Source organism: Callospermophilus lateralis, chromosome 2 (assembly GCF_048772815.1).
Source record: "Callospermophilus lateralis isolate mCalLat2 chromosome 2, mCalLat2.hap1, whole genome shotgun sequence".
NCBI classification, from domain to species: domain Eukaryota; kingdom Metazoa; phylum Chordata; class Mammalia; order Rodentia; family Sciuridae; genus Callospermophilus; species Callospermophilus lateralis.
This window is the reverse complement of record NC_135306.1, coordinates 163,344,102-163,362,553: the sequence shown is the minus strand read 5'-3', so window position 1 is coordinate 163,362,553 and position 18,452 is coordinate 163,344,102. Positions and strand designations below refer to the sequence as shown.

Below are 18,452 nucleotides of genomic sequence, written 5' to 3'. Positions count from 1 at the left end.
GTCATAAGTACAACTGGGATGCTGACGTTGATAGAATCCCCTGGGCCTGAGAGTGGTAACAAAATTGTACGATGGCCTAGCAGAGAGCCAGATCATGCCATTCTGTAGAAAATGTGCCTAACCTACCACTCTCTAGGACAAAACTGACCCAAATGACTCTCAGACGTACAGCCTGTTGGAGCCCTCTAATCAGCTACAAGTGCAGGGGTGACTCAGCCATGGAAAGGCCATTTCTGGCTGAGATAAGGTGGAGGTAGAGATGGAGCTGGGGGAAGTGTTGACAGAAAGGAGGTCAATCAGAAGGGACTTCTCAGAAAAATGGCACTGGAATCTGAGAGGCCAGGTCTTAACCAAGGATAGGAACTTTGCAGCAGTTAGAGCTACATACCAAAAGATTAAAAAAAAAAATACCTATGGCAGGTCTTCTACCCAAGATGGACCTTGGACACCATGTCATCTGCTCTGAGAAGACATTTCAACCTTTCTCAGGAGTATGAGCTTCACCCAGTGCTGTCTACCACATGCAGCTTGAGTTATGACCAGAATCTGTTTCAAAGGTTGGTTGGGTTCTTAGCAAGACCACAACCCATTCCGAACCTTGTGTGATCGTTGATTTCTGGAGCTCTTGACTCACATCATTGAACAAAGTTACATCTACCAAGCCCTGGTTCCAATTTAAACAAATATTAGTGGAGAACCCGTTTTAACACTCAGTTTATTTGTTCTATAGAATCTTAAATGGCCCGAGGGATAACAAGCTCCATTTTCCCTCATTATTGTTCAATTTCAGACCTCATCTTTATCATGTAACTTGTCAATACTATTCTTCTAGCACTTTAAAATTTATCCCCAAACCAAATTCAATGGGAAACTAACAAGGAATTGATTTTTGTATCATTAAAGAGATGTAAAAAGAAAATAAAACCCGTGTGTGTTTTTAAAGAATTAATTTGAATGTGAGAGATATTAAAACCAGACTTTCATTTACTCATGAACTCATTTCACAAGGCGGGTGCCACAGAGCTGCATTGGGACTTGGAGGTAGAGAGGAATACGATGCATTGAGCGTGATTCCAGACAGTTGGCGGCCCATAGACGAAAGACACGGAATCCGAAGAATCAGAATATTACATGGCAAGTCCTGGAGTCTAGCAACATCTATTCCCTCCCTCTTCCTTTCTCACGGAACTATCACTTTGTTTGAGGTTGAACCAGGCAAGCCATTCATGATGATCCACTTCTGTGTTCCAGCCTTCCATGCAGGGAGGGGAGGGGACTTGAGAGTCACATGTTATCTCAGTAAAACAAAGGCAGGCTTTAAAATGGAGGGGAAACCTTCTGAGGAAGCTTGGCTTTCCAGATAGAGGAAATCTATGATCACCCTGGCCTGTCCCTCTTTTTTTTTTTTTTTTCAGTCTTGAATACAAACACAATATCTGTAGCAAGGCAGACATTTTGCCACCATGAGGAAAAGGCTGAAAAAAATCAGAGATACTACTCCTGACATCATTTAGCTGCTGAAATAATACCAGTAGTCACTTACCCCTGGCATTCTTATTACATGAGACACACAAACCTCTATTTGTTGAAGCATCGTTAGTCATTTTCTAATGAACACTGCTCTCAAAAGCATGCCTAACTGATGGAAAGAGGTATGAATAAAGTAACATGGGAGTGTAGACGTGGGAAGCTCAAAAGGGAGAAAGGAGCCAGGTGCTGCCTGAACCCACCCTAGCAGGTCAGGAGCTGGAGTCTTCTAGAAGCACAACCTGATGGGGACTTAGAAGCCTTAGATTCAGAACCAGAAGGTCCCTGCTGTCCTTTCCTGGGGCAGGTCTCCAAGTACACACTCCAGTCTAAAAACAGACATGGCCCTAAGGGAAGGAGAAGACAAGTGGAAGTCTGTCAGGAGACACAGGCAGGGAAGTATTATCTTCCTGGGCAGCTCTCACATGCCCCAGCCAAGACCAAGGAAACGGTGCAAGTCCTGAGGGGCAGCTGCTAGATCACTGGTTGTAAAGTTGTCAACTGTTAGAAAAACTCTTAAACAAACTCAAACGAACAAGATAAATAGATTGTTGGATGAAGTCCCAGTTGTGAAAGCTCTAACAGGTAGGCAATCTGGGCAGTAAACAGGACCATTTCTCATTTTCTATAATTGTTTTGAACGGAACTAAGGATATTTTTCAGCATCTTTTGACTCTTCATGGTCTCTTTAGCTTAAATTAGCCACAGATCTTCTTAAACTTGCCAATGACATAAATGTCTAATCCTTGAACCTGGGGTGAAGGGTTTGATGAGTCTGAAAAATGACTTTTCTTTTTCAATCAACCTTAGCACGCTATTTGGCCTTTTGCGATATGATGTTGGTACCTGGGGTATGGCTTGTTGAGGGACAACTGGCAGTTTCACTGTTTCTTTAACATGGCTGAGAGCATGATTAGTAATGGATCTGTTACCCTGGTCGTTGGGTGGTGGCCTGCCTGGCTTCCCCCTGTACCTTCTTCACATCTATAAACCCTCCCTAGACCATGAACCCCTGTGAGCCCAGAGACTACGGGTCTGGACAGGGTTTATTGAACTTGGGGTTCTTAATCTGGAGTCTGCAGACGGGTTTTAGGATGATGAAATCTTGTGTGATGGGCTCAAGTGCATTTTTCAAGGTAAGAATTCATAAGCATTCATCTGCTTCTCAAAAGGGTTTCTGGCCCCCCCAAAGCTTAGGCACCATGATGAGGCCTGGAATGCACGACAGCAGGTATAAAAAATGATGTGGCTGTCATTCTAGTTAATAAAGTCTCTAAGATACGTGCTCCCTCCACCCCCAAAGATTAAGGTTAAATTTTTATCCCGAGCACCCAAGGCTTCAACTGCTTTCTCTCCAGACTAAGCTCTGATCCAAAATAGAAGCCGTCTCAGCTGGGAAACAAGAAATAGAAAGTGAAGCGTCGCTCCTGGGTTTCTTGGGTGTTTCTCCCTGAGCCTGCAGAGTCCTCGCTGAGCCACAGCAGGGCGTGGGTGTAGTCACATAATCGCCTCTGCCCCTGCCTCTAAGGAAGAGGAAGTGCCACCCAAGCCCCCTCTGGCTGGCTTCGGGACTTCAGTATCTCTACAGTGGGTCCCGCCTTGCCCTGGCCTCAGTGGCTTTCCCCTCCTCTGGGTACAACTGACCCTCTGGGTACACTGTTCCCTTGATGTTGGTGAGCGTGATGACCAATGCCTCCTACGGTTAGCCTGCTGGTTGGTGGTCTTCCTGCTTCCTGTGATAGCCAGACCACTGTCCCCTCAGATGTAAGGACACCATCAGGTGACAGGGTAGGGCCACCTGCTATCCTTTCTGTTTCTCAGAGGGCCTCCCTGTTATTCCAGGGTTTCTACTATGGAAATGAGCAACCCGTACAGTAGTAGAACTGGCCAGACTGGGGTGAGGGAGGGTGGTTATTGTCTTCAACTAGGGATTTCTGATTCGTGGATGGGTTTCGAAATATAGTCGAATCCCCAAAAACCTGTGTGGAAACTGAATGCCAAACTGTAAGTATGTGCAGTGCATTGCTCTAAAGCAGAAGCAATCATCCTCCTGCTTGTTGATACCCACCCCAGCCCTCTCCATCTGCACCCCAGATCATCCCCGGGAGATTAAATAAAGGAATCCTGTGTCACAGTCACCTCCAAACCATCTCCTCTCCTTGCCACCCATCCATCTGCACCCTGACCTGGGATTAATTATCTCCTCCAGCACGTTATCACTTCCTTTCAGAGATTATTAGGCAGCAATAGTGCCACGTCTGAATGATTCCACCCTCTCCCCCTGCCCTGTCTCAGCACAGGGCCTGACACAGAGGAGGTCTTCTCTAAGCCAAGGCTCCTTCCTCGCTCACATACAGCCCCAACTCTTGGAGAAAGAGCCGTCATCCTGAACCCTGGATTTTCAGCCACCTTTCAGATCTGACAGCCCTCTGCTACGAATTCAAAGTGGTCTGTGTCTGAAGGTTCAAGTATCAGAAGCTTGGTCCCCAGTGTGCCAGTGTTAAGAGTCTGTGTAGAGCCTAGTGAGAGGCCAGGAGGCTCTGCTCTTAGAAAGGATTAAGGTAGTTCTTAGGGGACCCCAGTCTTGCCGTTCGATCTCTTTCTTCACAAGTACGTCTACCATGATTCCATCTGCCATGTGATGTAGCCAAGAGGTTTCTCACCAGGGCCACCCCCTTGCTAACCTCCAAAACTGTTAGAAATACACCTCTTTTCTTTATAAATCGCACACTTCAGTATAGTAATGGAAATGTACTAATACACTCCCTTCCCAACTACTCAACTCAGGTCTGCTTTCACCGTGCACAGAACATGTGTCCCTGTCCTCTCCTGGCTTTTACACATGCTTCTCAACCAACCAGGGATTCTCTTCTCCCTCCTCTGTGCCTTATCACACCCCACTTATCTGTCACAGCCTCACCTCCTCAGACCTCACTGACCAACTAGCACCACCAGAAGTGACCAGTTCTTCCACTGAACTTGCAGATGGAGGTTAGCCTTTGCTGTTCATTAGGCATTGCTTACTCTTGCTGTTGACTTCACTTCAATAACAAGTTACCCTTTGGCTTGTTACATGCTTCCGTGTTGTATTTCTGACTAAATTCTGAGATTTCTGAGGGTGGGGGCTGACCTGCCCTTGGGGCCCCTCGAGCACTTGGCACGATGGCTTTCAGACAGGAAGCACCGAGGGTGTGTGGATCCGACATGTTTTCAATCTCTTGACTTTACCCACAATTCAGCTCTTTTAGATCCAGTGCACAGTTCTGAGTGCCTTCCATATGTTCTCCGTCTGGCAAAAAGCAGACACTCTGTATTAGCAGTGCCACCCAGAGTGCTGGACAATGTAAACCGTGACTGGGCTGAGCCAGGGAACATTTCCCACTGCATGGAGGCCACTCACATCTGTGCTTGGTTTTGTCCAGGCGCAGCAGTGTGGCTGATGGCAATCATTGTTCTCACAAGGGACCGCTGGGGCTAAATTCGAAATCCCTTCATGATGTCAGGACTCAGCAGGATGGGGACGGTTGAACCAGGGGGAGGGTCAACCTAGGGCAGAGCTCTCTGAATGGAAAGGACCCTGGCCGGCTGCCTCATACTTCCTGCTTTGCTCATCCCTCCAGGAGCCTCAGGTTTCTTCTTTTCAATGTCTGCACCCCTTTTGTAGCATCTGACCTCTTCCTTATATGACGTGAGCTGATCAAAGACAAGCCACTGTCATCTTGCACCCCCTCAAAGTTCTGGAGCAACAACATGAGCCCACACATAAGCCACAATGTGTCCTGTTTTCTAGCTTTTCTCACAGAAAATACTTGAAGCCACTAGTTAAGAAAAGAAGGAAGAGAAGGAAGGAAGGAAGGAGGGAAGAAAAAAGAAGACCCCAAACTCTAGTTTGCTTAGTGAAAAATGCAGAACTCAATGAGACCTTATTTTAATGCAGAGCAGAATACAAATGACCACTTTTTAAAAAATGGTCCATCACTAATTCTTCTGAAGGGGGACGTGGGGATGATTCTGGAGTCTTTTGTTCATGTTAAATAAGGTAGAGTACCACAAATCATTTTTTTTTCTTTGAGGCGATAAGGAATAAATGAAAACCTAACACATCTTAAAAATATCTATTCTAAAGTTATAAGGTAACCACACATACATTTACATGCTGCATGTCTCAGAGAGATGAAGGAGTTGAACTTCAAAGAGTGTGTCATTGAGAAATGCTTAAAGTTTTCACAAAATAGGGACATAAAAAGCCACGGTGGAGACAGAGAAGAAAGAGATGCAGGGGTTGGGGAGGCCCCAATTTCTTCATCTCTAATGGAACCCGAGTGAAAAACAGATAGTCACCACCTTCATTGGGTCGCACAACAGTCCTCCTAGGAGTTGGACCCTCACAGCGTGGTGGACAAAAGGATCAACATTATCTAGGTTCAGTGCTTTGTTTTGTGTTCGCAAGTGAAAGTGTGTGCCATCAGATTGAGTTGTACTTTTCCCTAGTTTTCTAGATGGTTCCATGTCAAGGATGCTCATGATACAAAGTAAGATACATTACAAGAAAGTGAACCAGCAAAATCCTCAACCTAGGAGGATAATGGGTAATGATTTTCCTGTGATGAAGCTTTGTACTGTATTTAATGTGACCTCAGTCCAACAGCACTGATATGCATAATGTTTCTTTGGGCTGACATAGCTAGTTTTAAAAATTTATAATTCAATCTCCTGTTAACTTGAATTATTCTCTGTTCAAGCTGCTCTGGAGACCGGCATGAGTCGCTCACAGCCAGAGGTCTAAAGTCACTAACTAGACCCAGTTTGCAATGCTATTGTACTGGATTGTCAGTAGAAAAAGCTAATAAGCCCTGGCTTTCCACATGTCTGGTACCCTCCACGGGAAGTATAAATCAATACTTTGACTCACAAATGATTATGACTTGTGCAACATATTATGGTGAGACCAATTAGCTGAATCAATTAGACAAGCGACCAATATGTGAGCCAAAGACGTCCACAGATAAGTTGGATGTGAGAGATGCTACCACCTCTGGGTCACCCTCTTGCTAACTCTGCCCAGTAGGGGTTCTGCATATGGAATGGTACAAAATGGTGTGCTTGAGTTTTATCTTTATGGGGGAAAATGTAGGACAAACTAGGAGAAGGTGGATCCTTTACAAGATCTGGGCAAGAGACAATTGTTCAGAGCATTTTTTTTTCCTGGATCCTGTGGAATATCCCACTGTCACCCACTTCAACAATGGCTGGAGTGATGAAGCAACTTGCCATGGTATCCCATAGCCCACGTACTTGTGCAATAGACTTAGAGTGCTGAAGGTCAACTGAGCCTGGGAAGGACCACACGCCGGCCTGTAGTGAGCAGCACTGCCATTTGGATCCAGTTGGGCCCTTTCTGTTGTTGTTGTTAGGCCTCATCAGCATAAAAATGAAGTTGTTTTGATTTGCTACTGTCTGTCTGCTATCAGAAAACTGTTATTAGGAAAATCACATTAATTAGCAACAGCTGAGGGGAGGCTGGGCTTATTTTGGAGCTGCAGCTGCAAGTCTCCGTGCAATCTGAGTGTTGACTAAATTTTAACAATTGACAGAGTAAATAGTCTCAGACTGTATTTAATCACATTAATTTTGTTGTCCTCTGTTTGTGCTGCTGTTTAGGATGGGTAGTTAATCTGCCTTAAATAATCGGGTACCATTCACATGCTTTAAAGAATGACCTCCGCTATCCCGTTCCTCTGATTTATCAGAAGCAATATGTTGTTTTGCTTAATGCTGTTTTTCAACTTCAGGCATGAAAATGAAGAATTAATTAAATTTACCCCAAAAGTTGGACTGTTAACTAAAATATTTAATTAAGCTGAAAATCTTATTTTATCACCTTGCAGGGTAACAGAATTAGATACAGGGATGGGTGGAGAGATAGATAGAATGATAGAGAGATGGTAGATATGTACATCCACACGGGAGAGGATTTCAACCTTCTAAATTCTAATCCCAGCTAGTTTATTCCTTGTCTTCATAAGCACCATGAATCAGCATGTAGTCAGGACGATCAGGTTTGACCTTGGCTCTACCTCTTCAAGGTGTAGGAGGTGCTTGTTACTTGCTTGAACTTTAGATTTTTTTACCCTAAAAATTGGGGTTAATATCTACTTTAAGGGGCTCCTGTGAGCATTGACGAGCTGAACTGGCATGGAAACGGCCTTGCATGAGGTAGGTGCTTGAAAAATGTTATCTCCCTTTTTTTTTTTCTACTTTGAATCTTGTGTTGCTATTGAATTTTTCATGTGTTTATGTCTTGTCTACTCAATCAGAGGTTTAATGAAACCCTGTCAAGGTAGGAAGTCCCTCTTGTTCATCCTGGGCTTAACTAGAGTGCATGGTGGCCGATTGGAAGTCTGTACCAGTTCATCAGGGGTAATCCTTGTGCTCAGTAGTGTCTGCCATATAACAATCACGACCTTTACTGAGTATTTACTGTTTGCCAGGCACTCTATAGTGAGTATTTTACATAGTCCAGGGGTACTCAACTCTGCTGGTCATTACAATCATTTGGGGGGAGTGTTTATTGATTCTATCCCTGTTTCCTGGGACCTGCAGTAGGTCTCATATAACTGATGGCAGAGAGCCGGTGTGCAAAAGCAGCAAGTGGGAGAGCAGGCGAGGGCACCTAAATGCAAGATGTACCAACAGATGGCAGTTTACATGCATCTCCCACCTTGTGTCTCCAGGGAGAGAACTGCTAAGGTCCATGGGATCCCTTTTAAAAGACAAATCTTCTCAAGATATCAGCCTCATTAGGGTGTATGTAGGCACCATGGCAGATCAGAGGCTTTAGGGAGATTGCTAGGGTTTAAATCCCAGCTCAAAAATGAGCTGTTATAAGGCCTAACGAAGTGGGTCTCAGTTTCCCCCTCAAATCATACTATCTTCTTTATAGGATGTCTGACAAATAGTTAAACCATTATTATTACTGTTGTTAAAAAATTAGACCAACATCCAGCTGGATTCTCAGTTTTCAGGATGGTGGTGGGCAGGGTCTACATGATGGGACACACTCAGCGAATGAATGAACTCCATCTGGTCTCTAGGGCCTGACCCAGAGTCCTTGCCTGTCTTCTCCATTGAACCCAGTATCTTCTCGTTCTGCTCTTAGCTCAAACTTCTGGGAGGAAGAAGTCATGAAGAAAACAGAAAAAGAAGAAGGAAGATGTACATGGAGTTCTTCTCTTTTTTCTTTGCACCCCATCACCCCCTGACTTTGAACTGAGACTTTAATTTGAGATCATTTCAACCTTAGAGAAAACTTACAAGAAAGAACAGTAAGAATCATTTCCCTGGGGCTGGAGATGTGGCTCAAGTGGTAGCTCGCTCGCCTGGCGTGCGTGCGGCCGGGTTCGATCCTCAGCACCACATATAAACAAAGATGTATCCGCCGAAAACTAAAAAATAAATATTAAAAAAAATTCTCTCTCTCTCTCTCTCTCTCTCTTAAAAAAAAAAAAAAAAAAAAGAATCATTTCCCCGGAAACATTCTGGAATGAAGTGATTGACATGATGTCCAATTACCTTAAGTACATTCTTGTGCATTTCTAACCAATGAGGACAATCTCCTGCATAACCACAATATCACCATCAGATCCAAGAAGTTAACTCTGACGCATCCACTCCTCAAACCCTATTCAGGTGTCCACAAGTGTTCCTTTATAGCCAAAAGATCTAGTTTGGGATACAGTGCTGTATTAAGAATTCTCTCTTTCAATCTATAACACTTCCTCCATTTTTCCTTGACTTTGATGACTGAAACTTTTTCTATTGTTAGTATTATTGTGTTTTTTAATTGCTTTTATTTTTTAAATATATGACAGTGGAATGCATCACAATTCTTATTACACATATAGAATACAATTTTTCATGTCTCTGTATATAAAGTATGTTCACACCAATTCATGTCTGTATACATGTACTTTGGATAATGAGGTCCATCACATTTCTCCATCATTGCTAACTCCCTGCCCCCTGCCTTTCCCTCCCACCCTCTGCCCTATCTAGAGTTCATCAATTCCTCCCATGCTCCCTCTCCCTATCTAACTATGAGTCAGTATGACTGAAACTTTTGAAGATTATGTTTTGTTTATTCTGTGAAATGCTTAGGTTTTTCTGAGATTTCCTCATAATTAGAATGAGCTTATGCATCTTTAGCAGGATTACCAGAGAAGGGATGCTGCGTTCCTCTCATTACATCCTATCAGGTGGCATACGATTCACGTTTAAATTTGTTCTGTTATAGGTATTTGCCAAACTTCTCCTCACTAATGTTTCCATTTTCCTCTTTGTAGTTACTAAGTATTTTGAGAACAGTTTTTTTTTGTTTTTAAACTACGCAAGCATTCTGTTCCATATCAAACTTTACTATTATTCATTCATCTTTTAATTTAACTGTCATATTTATTTATTTGTGCTGGACCATCTATGATTTTTTATTTTATTTAACAGGTTGGAATGCACTACTCTTACAAGTGCATGAGAACTCAGAGCCCATGTATGCTTTTTCTTGGTCTTCCTCCTGTCTTGATGTTACATTTTAATATTTGTTTTCCCTGGTCTTGATTTTTTAAACATTTGGCAAAGACTATTTTGTTTCTCTTTTTCTTAACATCATTTCATATTCTTTATGGGCACTGATAAGAAGCAAGCAAGCAAAAGGGGTGGAGACCCAGTCTTCAAAGCTCCAGAAAACCTTTAAAATGAACAGCTTTTGTCCTAAATGCTGAGGACTAAAATTCACTTGTGGGGATAAGATGCATCTATCTGTATGATGATATTTGTTTTATTGCAAATGTAAAGCAATCATAATAATAGCAACAATAATAATCTGGCTGTGTTTAGGGCTTATTCTGTGCCAGACAATGTTCTCAGTACTTTACATGCACTTTATATGTACTAATGCATCTGACTCTCATAGCAACTCTACGAGGCAGCTACAGTTATTACCCCCATTTGTCGGGGGAGACATCTGATGCGCTGAGAACTTGGTGTGGCTTGCTTGGTTATTTAAGATATAGCCAAAAAGAGGACCTGGCACTCACCTCTTCTTCCTAAAAGAAGAAGCAAATTAACAAGGGCAGGGCCTCATTTTGAGGTGAGTGAGCATGGGAAGACATTGGAAATTGGGGAGAAAATAAAAACTGGAAGGATTCAGAGACCTGGGACATCAGCTTCATAGGAGAAATAAAATATTCCAGAGTGTGACTCCACAGCTGTAGGGGTACAAGACTCCCTTGTGCAGGGACAAGGGTGGAAAAATGTCCCTGCAAACTCTATCAGTGATGATGCTGGTAATCCTAGCTACAGTCCTCACAGGCTTGCAGCCCACATAGAGAAGTAACCTGAAATCTGTACACAGCAGCTTTGCCTTGGAAAAGGATCTCACATCATCTCCCAGGGAACCCCCAGGGTTCTGTAGCCAGAAGCCATCTTGAGAAGTGAGGTATTTTCTGAAACTGGGCTGTTCTAAGGGTCAGAAACACCTGCACATTCCTACCTCTGGGACGCTACAGAACATTCAGCTGTACTGTCTTGGTGGGTGGCTGTCTTGCTAACCCACGGGGCTCAGCACAGTAACTGTCACCTAAGCCTGCTAGGTGAACTGCACTGTAAGGGACACATGTTGCAGCATGTAGAGGAATGGAGGGTACTACCTTCAGGAACCAGGAGATCAGGATGCTTGTCCTCTGAGACCAAGGGCACGGCCAGCCTTGTGTGGACTCACACCAGTGACAGGACTGAAGGCAGGTGCCCACATAGTTCCCACTGTTCCTTTTTCCTGTGCTGCATCCAGTGCCTGTCAGTACAGGGCAGGGAGAGAACAGCACAATTCCCATTGCTGCCTTGCCCAAGGGGTAGGATGAAAAATCCTTGAGAAACTCCACGAATGTGGCTGTTCCTTCATCCCTGGGTGTACATAGCCAAAGAGGGCCAAGAGGAACTTTGCCTCATGTCAGTTGCAGTCATGTTCCCAGCCACGAATTGTCACCAGCAGAGAGGAGAACCTTCTAACACCTGCCCTCCAATTCAGTTCCCTCTACCACATTTTCTTTAAAGAGAGAGTGAGAGAGGGAGAGAGAGAGAGAATTTTTTTTAATATTTATTTTTTAGTTTTCGGCGGACACAACATCTTTGTTTGTATGTGGTGCTGAGGATCGAACCCGGGCCGCACGCATGCCAGGCGAGCGCGCTACCGCTTGAGCCACATCCCCAGCGCCCCCACACCACCACATTTGAGGAAATGTGGTAGAGGAAACTGAATTGTTTTGGTGTAGGGGAAATGTGGTAGAGGGAACTGAGTTAAAAGTTGAAACTGAGTTGAAAGACTATCCTTCAGAAATGAAGAAATGTAAGTCCTTCTGAGACAAGCAAAACTGAGGGAATTCATGACCAGACTAGCCTTACAAAAGATGCTTAGGGGAACATTACATCCAGAAGTGAAAGAAAGATAACTATCACCATGAAATCATGTGAAAGTATAAATCCCACTAGAAGAATAGACACATGAAAGAGTAAAGAAAGAATCAAACATCAACACAGTAAACCATCAAACCATAAACAAAAGAGAAAGAAAAGAATATCCAAAACAAGTAGTAGAAAATCAACAAAATGAAAGGAGTAAGTATTTTACTCATCAATAACAACCATGAATACAAACAGAATAAATTCTCCAATTAAAAAGATATAGACTAGCTGAAAAAAGACCAACGATATGCTGCCTCTAAGAAACTCACCTCGCCAGTGAAAACATACAGAGAAAAAGTGAAAGGATGGAAAACAATAATCCAAGCAAATGAAACCTTTAAAGCAAACAGGAGTAGCTAGGCTTGTATCTGACAAAATAGACATTAAGACAAAATTTAGGAGACAAAATAGGTTACCACAGAATGATCAAGGGATCAATTCAACAAGAAGATAAAATTATTGTATGTCTATATGTGCTTAATATTAGAGCACACAATTTATGAAAACAAACATACCTAAAGGGAGAGATAGGCTCCAAGATGATAATAATGAGGGATTTCAATACCCTACTTTCATCAATGGAATGATCATCCAGACCAAAAAAAGCCAACAATGACAACAAAAAAATCAGAATTAAACTATACACTGATCAAATGGACTTAACAGACATCATAGGACATTCCATCCAACAGCTGCAGGGTACACATTCTTTTCATCAATGCATGGAACCTTCTCTAGAATAGACCATATATATTGCAACAAATTCAAAAAGACTGAAATCATATCTTGTATCTTTTCTGATCACCAAGAAATGAAACTAAAATCCAACAAGAAAGGGAATTTCAGAAATTACACAAATGCTTAGAGACTGAATAATATATTTTTTCAACAAACAGTGGATTATCCAGGAAGCAAGAAAGGAAGTTTAAAAATTTCTCAAAAACAAACTTAAATAGAAACACAAGATACCAAAACTTGTGTGATGCAGCAAGATAAATGTTTATAGCAATGCCTACATAAAAAAGTGAGAATTTCAGAAAACATAATGATGTATCATCAGTGCTTACAAAAGCAAGAACAAACCAAGCCAAAGATCAGAACAGACATAAACTAAATAGAGACTTGAATAAACTAAATAAGCTAAAATAAACTAAAAGATCAGTGAAATAAAGAGTTGAGAAGATAAACAAAATAGACAACATTTTAGAATAACCAAGAAAAAAGAGAAGACCCAAACAAATACAGGTAAAGCGGAGATATTACAACTAGTATCAGAAATACCAAAGGTCATTTGGGGTTTTGATCAAAATCTATATGCTAACAAATTAGAAAGCCTAGAGAAGAGATGACAAATTCTATGAGGTCAGCATTACATCGTTACTCTGTTTCCAAAGCAAGAAAAGGATACAACAAATTCCCGAACACACGTGATGACCTACCCAAACCGAACCACGAGGACATTAAAAAAAATAGAATGATAGTAAGTAAAGATTGAATCAGTAATACGTGTCTAGACAAAGAAAGCCAGGACAGGTCAGTTTTACCAAACTTTTAAAGGAAAACTAATGCCAATTCTTCCTAAATTATTTCAAAGAACTGAAAGGGAGAAAGCCACAAAGAAGAACAAGATCATGTCATGTGCAGGAAAATGGATGGAACTGGAGATCATCGTCATCATGTTAAGCTCAATAAGCCAGACTCAGAAAGGCAAGTACAGTGTGTTTTCTCTCCTATGTGGAATTTAGAGGGAAAGAGATGACATGAAAGTAGAAGGGAAACTATTAGAGAAGAGGAAGGGGATTGGGGGAGGGTGAAGGGGAGGTTAATGGTAGATCACGGCTCTGTGTGGGAATGACCAAAGTATGTTACCTGCATGCATGAACATGCCACAATGAAATCCATTATTCTGTATAATTAATATGTACTAATAAGAAAGAAAGGCCACCCCAACCCTTCTGAACTCACTCTGTGAGATCAGCATTATATCATTATCCTGTTTCCAAAACAAAAAAGGATACAACAGCAAAAAAAAAAATAAATTAGAAAGAAAACTGTAGAACAATATCCTTGATGAACACAGATGCAAAATTCTCAATAAAATACTCATAAATCGAATTCAACCGCACAGTAAAAATATCATGATCAAGTTGGCTTCATCCCAGGATTGCAAGGATGGTTCAACATATGCAAATCAACAAATAATACATCACATCAACAGAATGAAGGGTAAAAAATCATATAATTATCTCAATACCTGCTGAAAAAACATTTGATGAAATTCAGTATCCCTGTCTTCATGATAAAAACTCTGAATAAATTAGATATGGAAAGATATATGTCAACATAATAAAGACTACTTAGGACAAACCCACAGCTAACATCAGAGCGAATGGGGAAAAGCCGAAAACGTTTCCTCTAAGATCAGGAACAAGACAGCATGTTTTCTCTCGTTTCTTTTACTTAAAATAATACCAGAAGTTTAGCTAGAACAATTAGGCAAGAGAAAGAAATAAAAAGCATGCAAATAGGAAGAAAGAAAATAAAACTATGCTTGTTTGAAGAGAATATGATTCTATATGTAGAAAAACCTAGATTTCACCAATAGACTATTAGAACTGGTAAACAAATTCAGGAAAAAAAATAGCAGGATAAAAAAAATCAACAGCTTTTCTATATACCAATAATAAATTTGTCAACAAGAAATCATGAAAGCAACTTCTTTCATAAAAACTACCAAAAAATAAAAATTAAAAAAGGAAGAAATTCCTAGGTTGGGGGGATAGCTCAATGGTAGAGCAATTGCCTAGCATACACAAGACCCTGGGTTCAATGCCCAGCACTGCAAAAACAAAACAAAACAAAACCTAGTAATATACGTAATCAAGGAACTGGGAGACCCCTACAATGAAAACTACAAAAACAACACACACAGAGAAGAAAAGCCCTCCCATATTTATGGATTGGAAGAATTAAGGTTGTTAAAATATCCATACTATTCAAAGTGAACTGCAGACTCAGTGTATTCCCTATCAAAATACCAGTGTCATTCTTCACAGAACTAGAAAAAACAATACTAAAATTCATATGCAAGCACAAAACTACAGATTGGCCAAAGCAAACTTAAACAAAAAGAACAAAGTCAGAGGCATCACAATGCCTGATTTCAAGACAAAGTCCAGGTAAAGACAGCCTTATTGGCATAAAAATAGTCCAGTAGAATAGAGATCCCAGAAAGATACCATGCATCTACAGCCAACTAATTCTTAACAAAGACACCAAAAAACAAGGACAGGCTCTCCAATAAATGGTGTTGGAAGAACTGAGTAGCTACATGGAAAGATTGAAACTTGGCCCCTATCTCTCTCTCACCCTGTATCAAAGTTAACTAAAAATCTATCAAAAAACCTAAAGGTAAGACCAGAAACTAATTAAGGAAAACCTAGGGGAAGCACTTCAAGACATGAAAGTGCCCTAAGACGTTGGGACAGGCAATGACTTTCTAGATAGAATTCAAAAAGTACAGAAAACCAAAGCAAAAAAATGACAAATGAAATTGCATCAAATTGAAAAGCTTCTGCACAGTAAAAGAAACCACCAACAGGCTGAAGAGATAATCTACAGAATGGAACAAAATATTTGCTAACTATTTATCTGACTGAGGGTTAATATCCAGAAAACATAAGGAACTCAAAAAACCAAGCACACAAAACCTAGTATTCCAATTAAAAAGGGGCAAGTGATCTCAAAAGAAGATCTTCTCAAAAGAAGTGTCTACAAATGGTCAACAAACATAGGCAAAAATGCTCAATATCATTAGCTACTAGGGAAATGCAAATCTAAACTAGAGTGAGATACCATCTCACCCCAATTAGAATCGTTATTACAAAATAGAGAAAATGCTGATGAGGATATGTAGAAAGAGGTCTGCATGCATACACTGTAGGTGGGAATGTAAATTAGTTCAGCAAGTAGGGAGAACAGTGTGGAGATTCCTCTAAAAACAAAAAACAGATCTATCATATGATGCAGCTATCTTGCTTCTAGTTATGTATGTACAGGAAATGAAATCAGCATAGCACAGAGATGCCTGTATGCTCCTATTTATAGTGGCACTCTTCACATAGGCATGGTATTTGTACCCAATGGGATATTATTCTGCCTTAAAGAATGAAATTCTATCGGTTTCAGAAAATGGACGGAACTGGAGGGCATTATGTGAACTGAAATAAGTCAAACACAGAAAGATCCGTACTTCATGTTCTTTCTTATATATGGAAGTTCAATTGACTAGTGGTCACTAGAAGTTAGGGAAGTATGTATGTGGTATAAAAAGAGAGGCTGGATTTGATCAATGCATGCTAAAGCTTATATGGAAATATCACATTAAACCACATTAATAGGTACAGTTTATAGGTATTGATTAAAAATAGACAAATTTTCTTATCGTGTGTGTGTGTGTGTGTGTGTGTGTTGCTGGGGATCAAACCCAGGGCCTTGTGCCTGCTAGGTAAGCACACACCACCACTGAGCTACATCCCAGTCCCCCAAAACAAATTTAAATGACTTGCCTGACGTGATTACTCACTGACATGCAGAACTCCATCTCAGACCTGAGAGTTCACCTTCTTAACTAGGATGTTAAATAGCCTAGTCTAGAAGGCAGTTGGCTCTTGAATTTGGGGCAACTGGGACTTGAACAGGGGCATTCTTTGGGGGGAAGAAAATGAGACCCTGAGGTTAGGCAAGGAGCCTGATGTCCACCAAGGTTGAGACAGGTGAGGAGCTGAGAGCAGGGAACCCCGAAGACGGGCTTGAGTTTGTGAACCCTGAGAGCAGCAAAACCTATACCCTACATATGGAGCTCCTCTGGGGAGTTTGGTGGCACTCCTTTAGTTTTCACCAACATCTGAATGGCCACTGTCATTTGGCCTCAGCTGTGATGTGGGTGTTATGGGATGACCTGAAGTCATGCTAAAGCTTGGAGGAAAAGTGGAGACAGAGCTCATCCAGGGGAGAGATTCAGAGTACAGACCCAGGAACATGGCTGAGGTGGCAACAGCCTGTGGTTTGGGGTTTACATTTTAAGTCCCTAAGAATTCCTCCTAAATTCTTGGGAAGTCAACTTTAGCAGAAGTCTGGTTTTTCTATAGTTAAGGAAGAAATGCTTCCTAACTAAAAAAAATCTTCAAACAATCCATTTCCTTAAAAGGCTCATGGGCCACCCTTTTGAGTCAGTTGTTTCTCAGAGTCAACATATCTATTTCTGTTTAGAGCATCCACTGTGGCTTCTCGCACTGGTTGGGTGAGGTAGAGGTTGAGGTTCATGACTATCAAATTTTGATTGCAGAGCTAGGATTCAGTTTGTTCCCCACCCCCCACCCCCCTTTTTTTTTAAGAATGGCACATAACAAGCTGTTAACTGATGAAGAAGGAAAGGTGAGTTTTCCATCTCAATGCACAAGAAACAAAATAGAAATCTAATACGTGTATTATTGCCTAGGATGTTTCCACTACAGAGGCATTGTCAATGGATGGGACACATAAAAAGTCAAATCCAAAGCCAAATGAGACCACTGAAAGCCACACACATAAACAGGACGAGGAAAGAAAGCAGACCCTGGCAGTGGGTTTACCTAGCAACACAGCTGGTGTGCAGGAAGATCCTTCTGAGCACTGTGGACTGGAACAGCAGGGCCGACCAAGTACATACTGACTCATCAGATTTCTACCCAGAGCCACAGATGTGTTTAATTTTATACACTGAGACCAATTTGCACACTGTGAGCACGCACAAAGCCAGCTGCCTGGCCGCATAAGCAGGGTAGATACGAAAGAGTGGGAGAGCTCGGCTGCTGCATCAGGGGCTCGGTTTGCTTTCACGGGTCTCCTGATTCCAGAGCTCCACATCAGCTCTGCAGCATACATCTGGGGTTGTGGCCCGGTCACCCGTCCTTTATCTCTCCCCAATTTCCCTTGCACTCTGGGAGGCTTCTCTGGGTAGCTGGGGATGTTGATCAGTGTCTGGGTGTAATGACCACAAAACAGCCTCTGACTTAAAGAACAAAACAAAACAAAACAAAAAACAAAACACAAAAAACTGAAAACTGGACTTTGGACCATGTAGGAGATGATAGCTAACTGATCCTGCCCCCACAAACTGCAATTAGAGCAATTCTGATGTCAATGTTAATCATGACGATTTATGTTTTGAAAAGAAACCAAATGATGAATATCATGATTATTTCTGTTTCTGCTTCCCCTTCTCTTTCTCCTCAAAAACTGGCAATAGCACTCAAGTCAAATTAAACATCTGTTTGAAAAATAAGCTGGAGCTCTGATGACAGCTGCCCCAGACTTACAAATGCACCCCAGCTGTCAAACTCTAAATTAACAATGATTTTCATTTATGA

The 18,452-nt window shown here is 41.6% G+C and overlaps 1 protein-coding gene across 1 annotated transcript in view; it reads right to left on the bottom strand.

The window, feature by feature from the left end:
* Spon1 (spondin 1) overlaps nucleotides 1-18,452 on the bottom strand; it is a 261,030-nt gene that overhangs the window by 159,260 nt on the left and 83,318 nt on the right. The gene's annotated exons all lie outside the window — the stretch shown is intronic.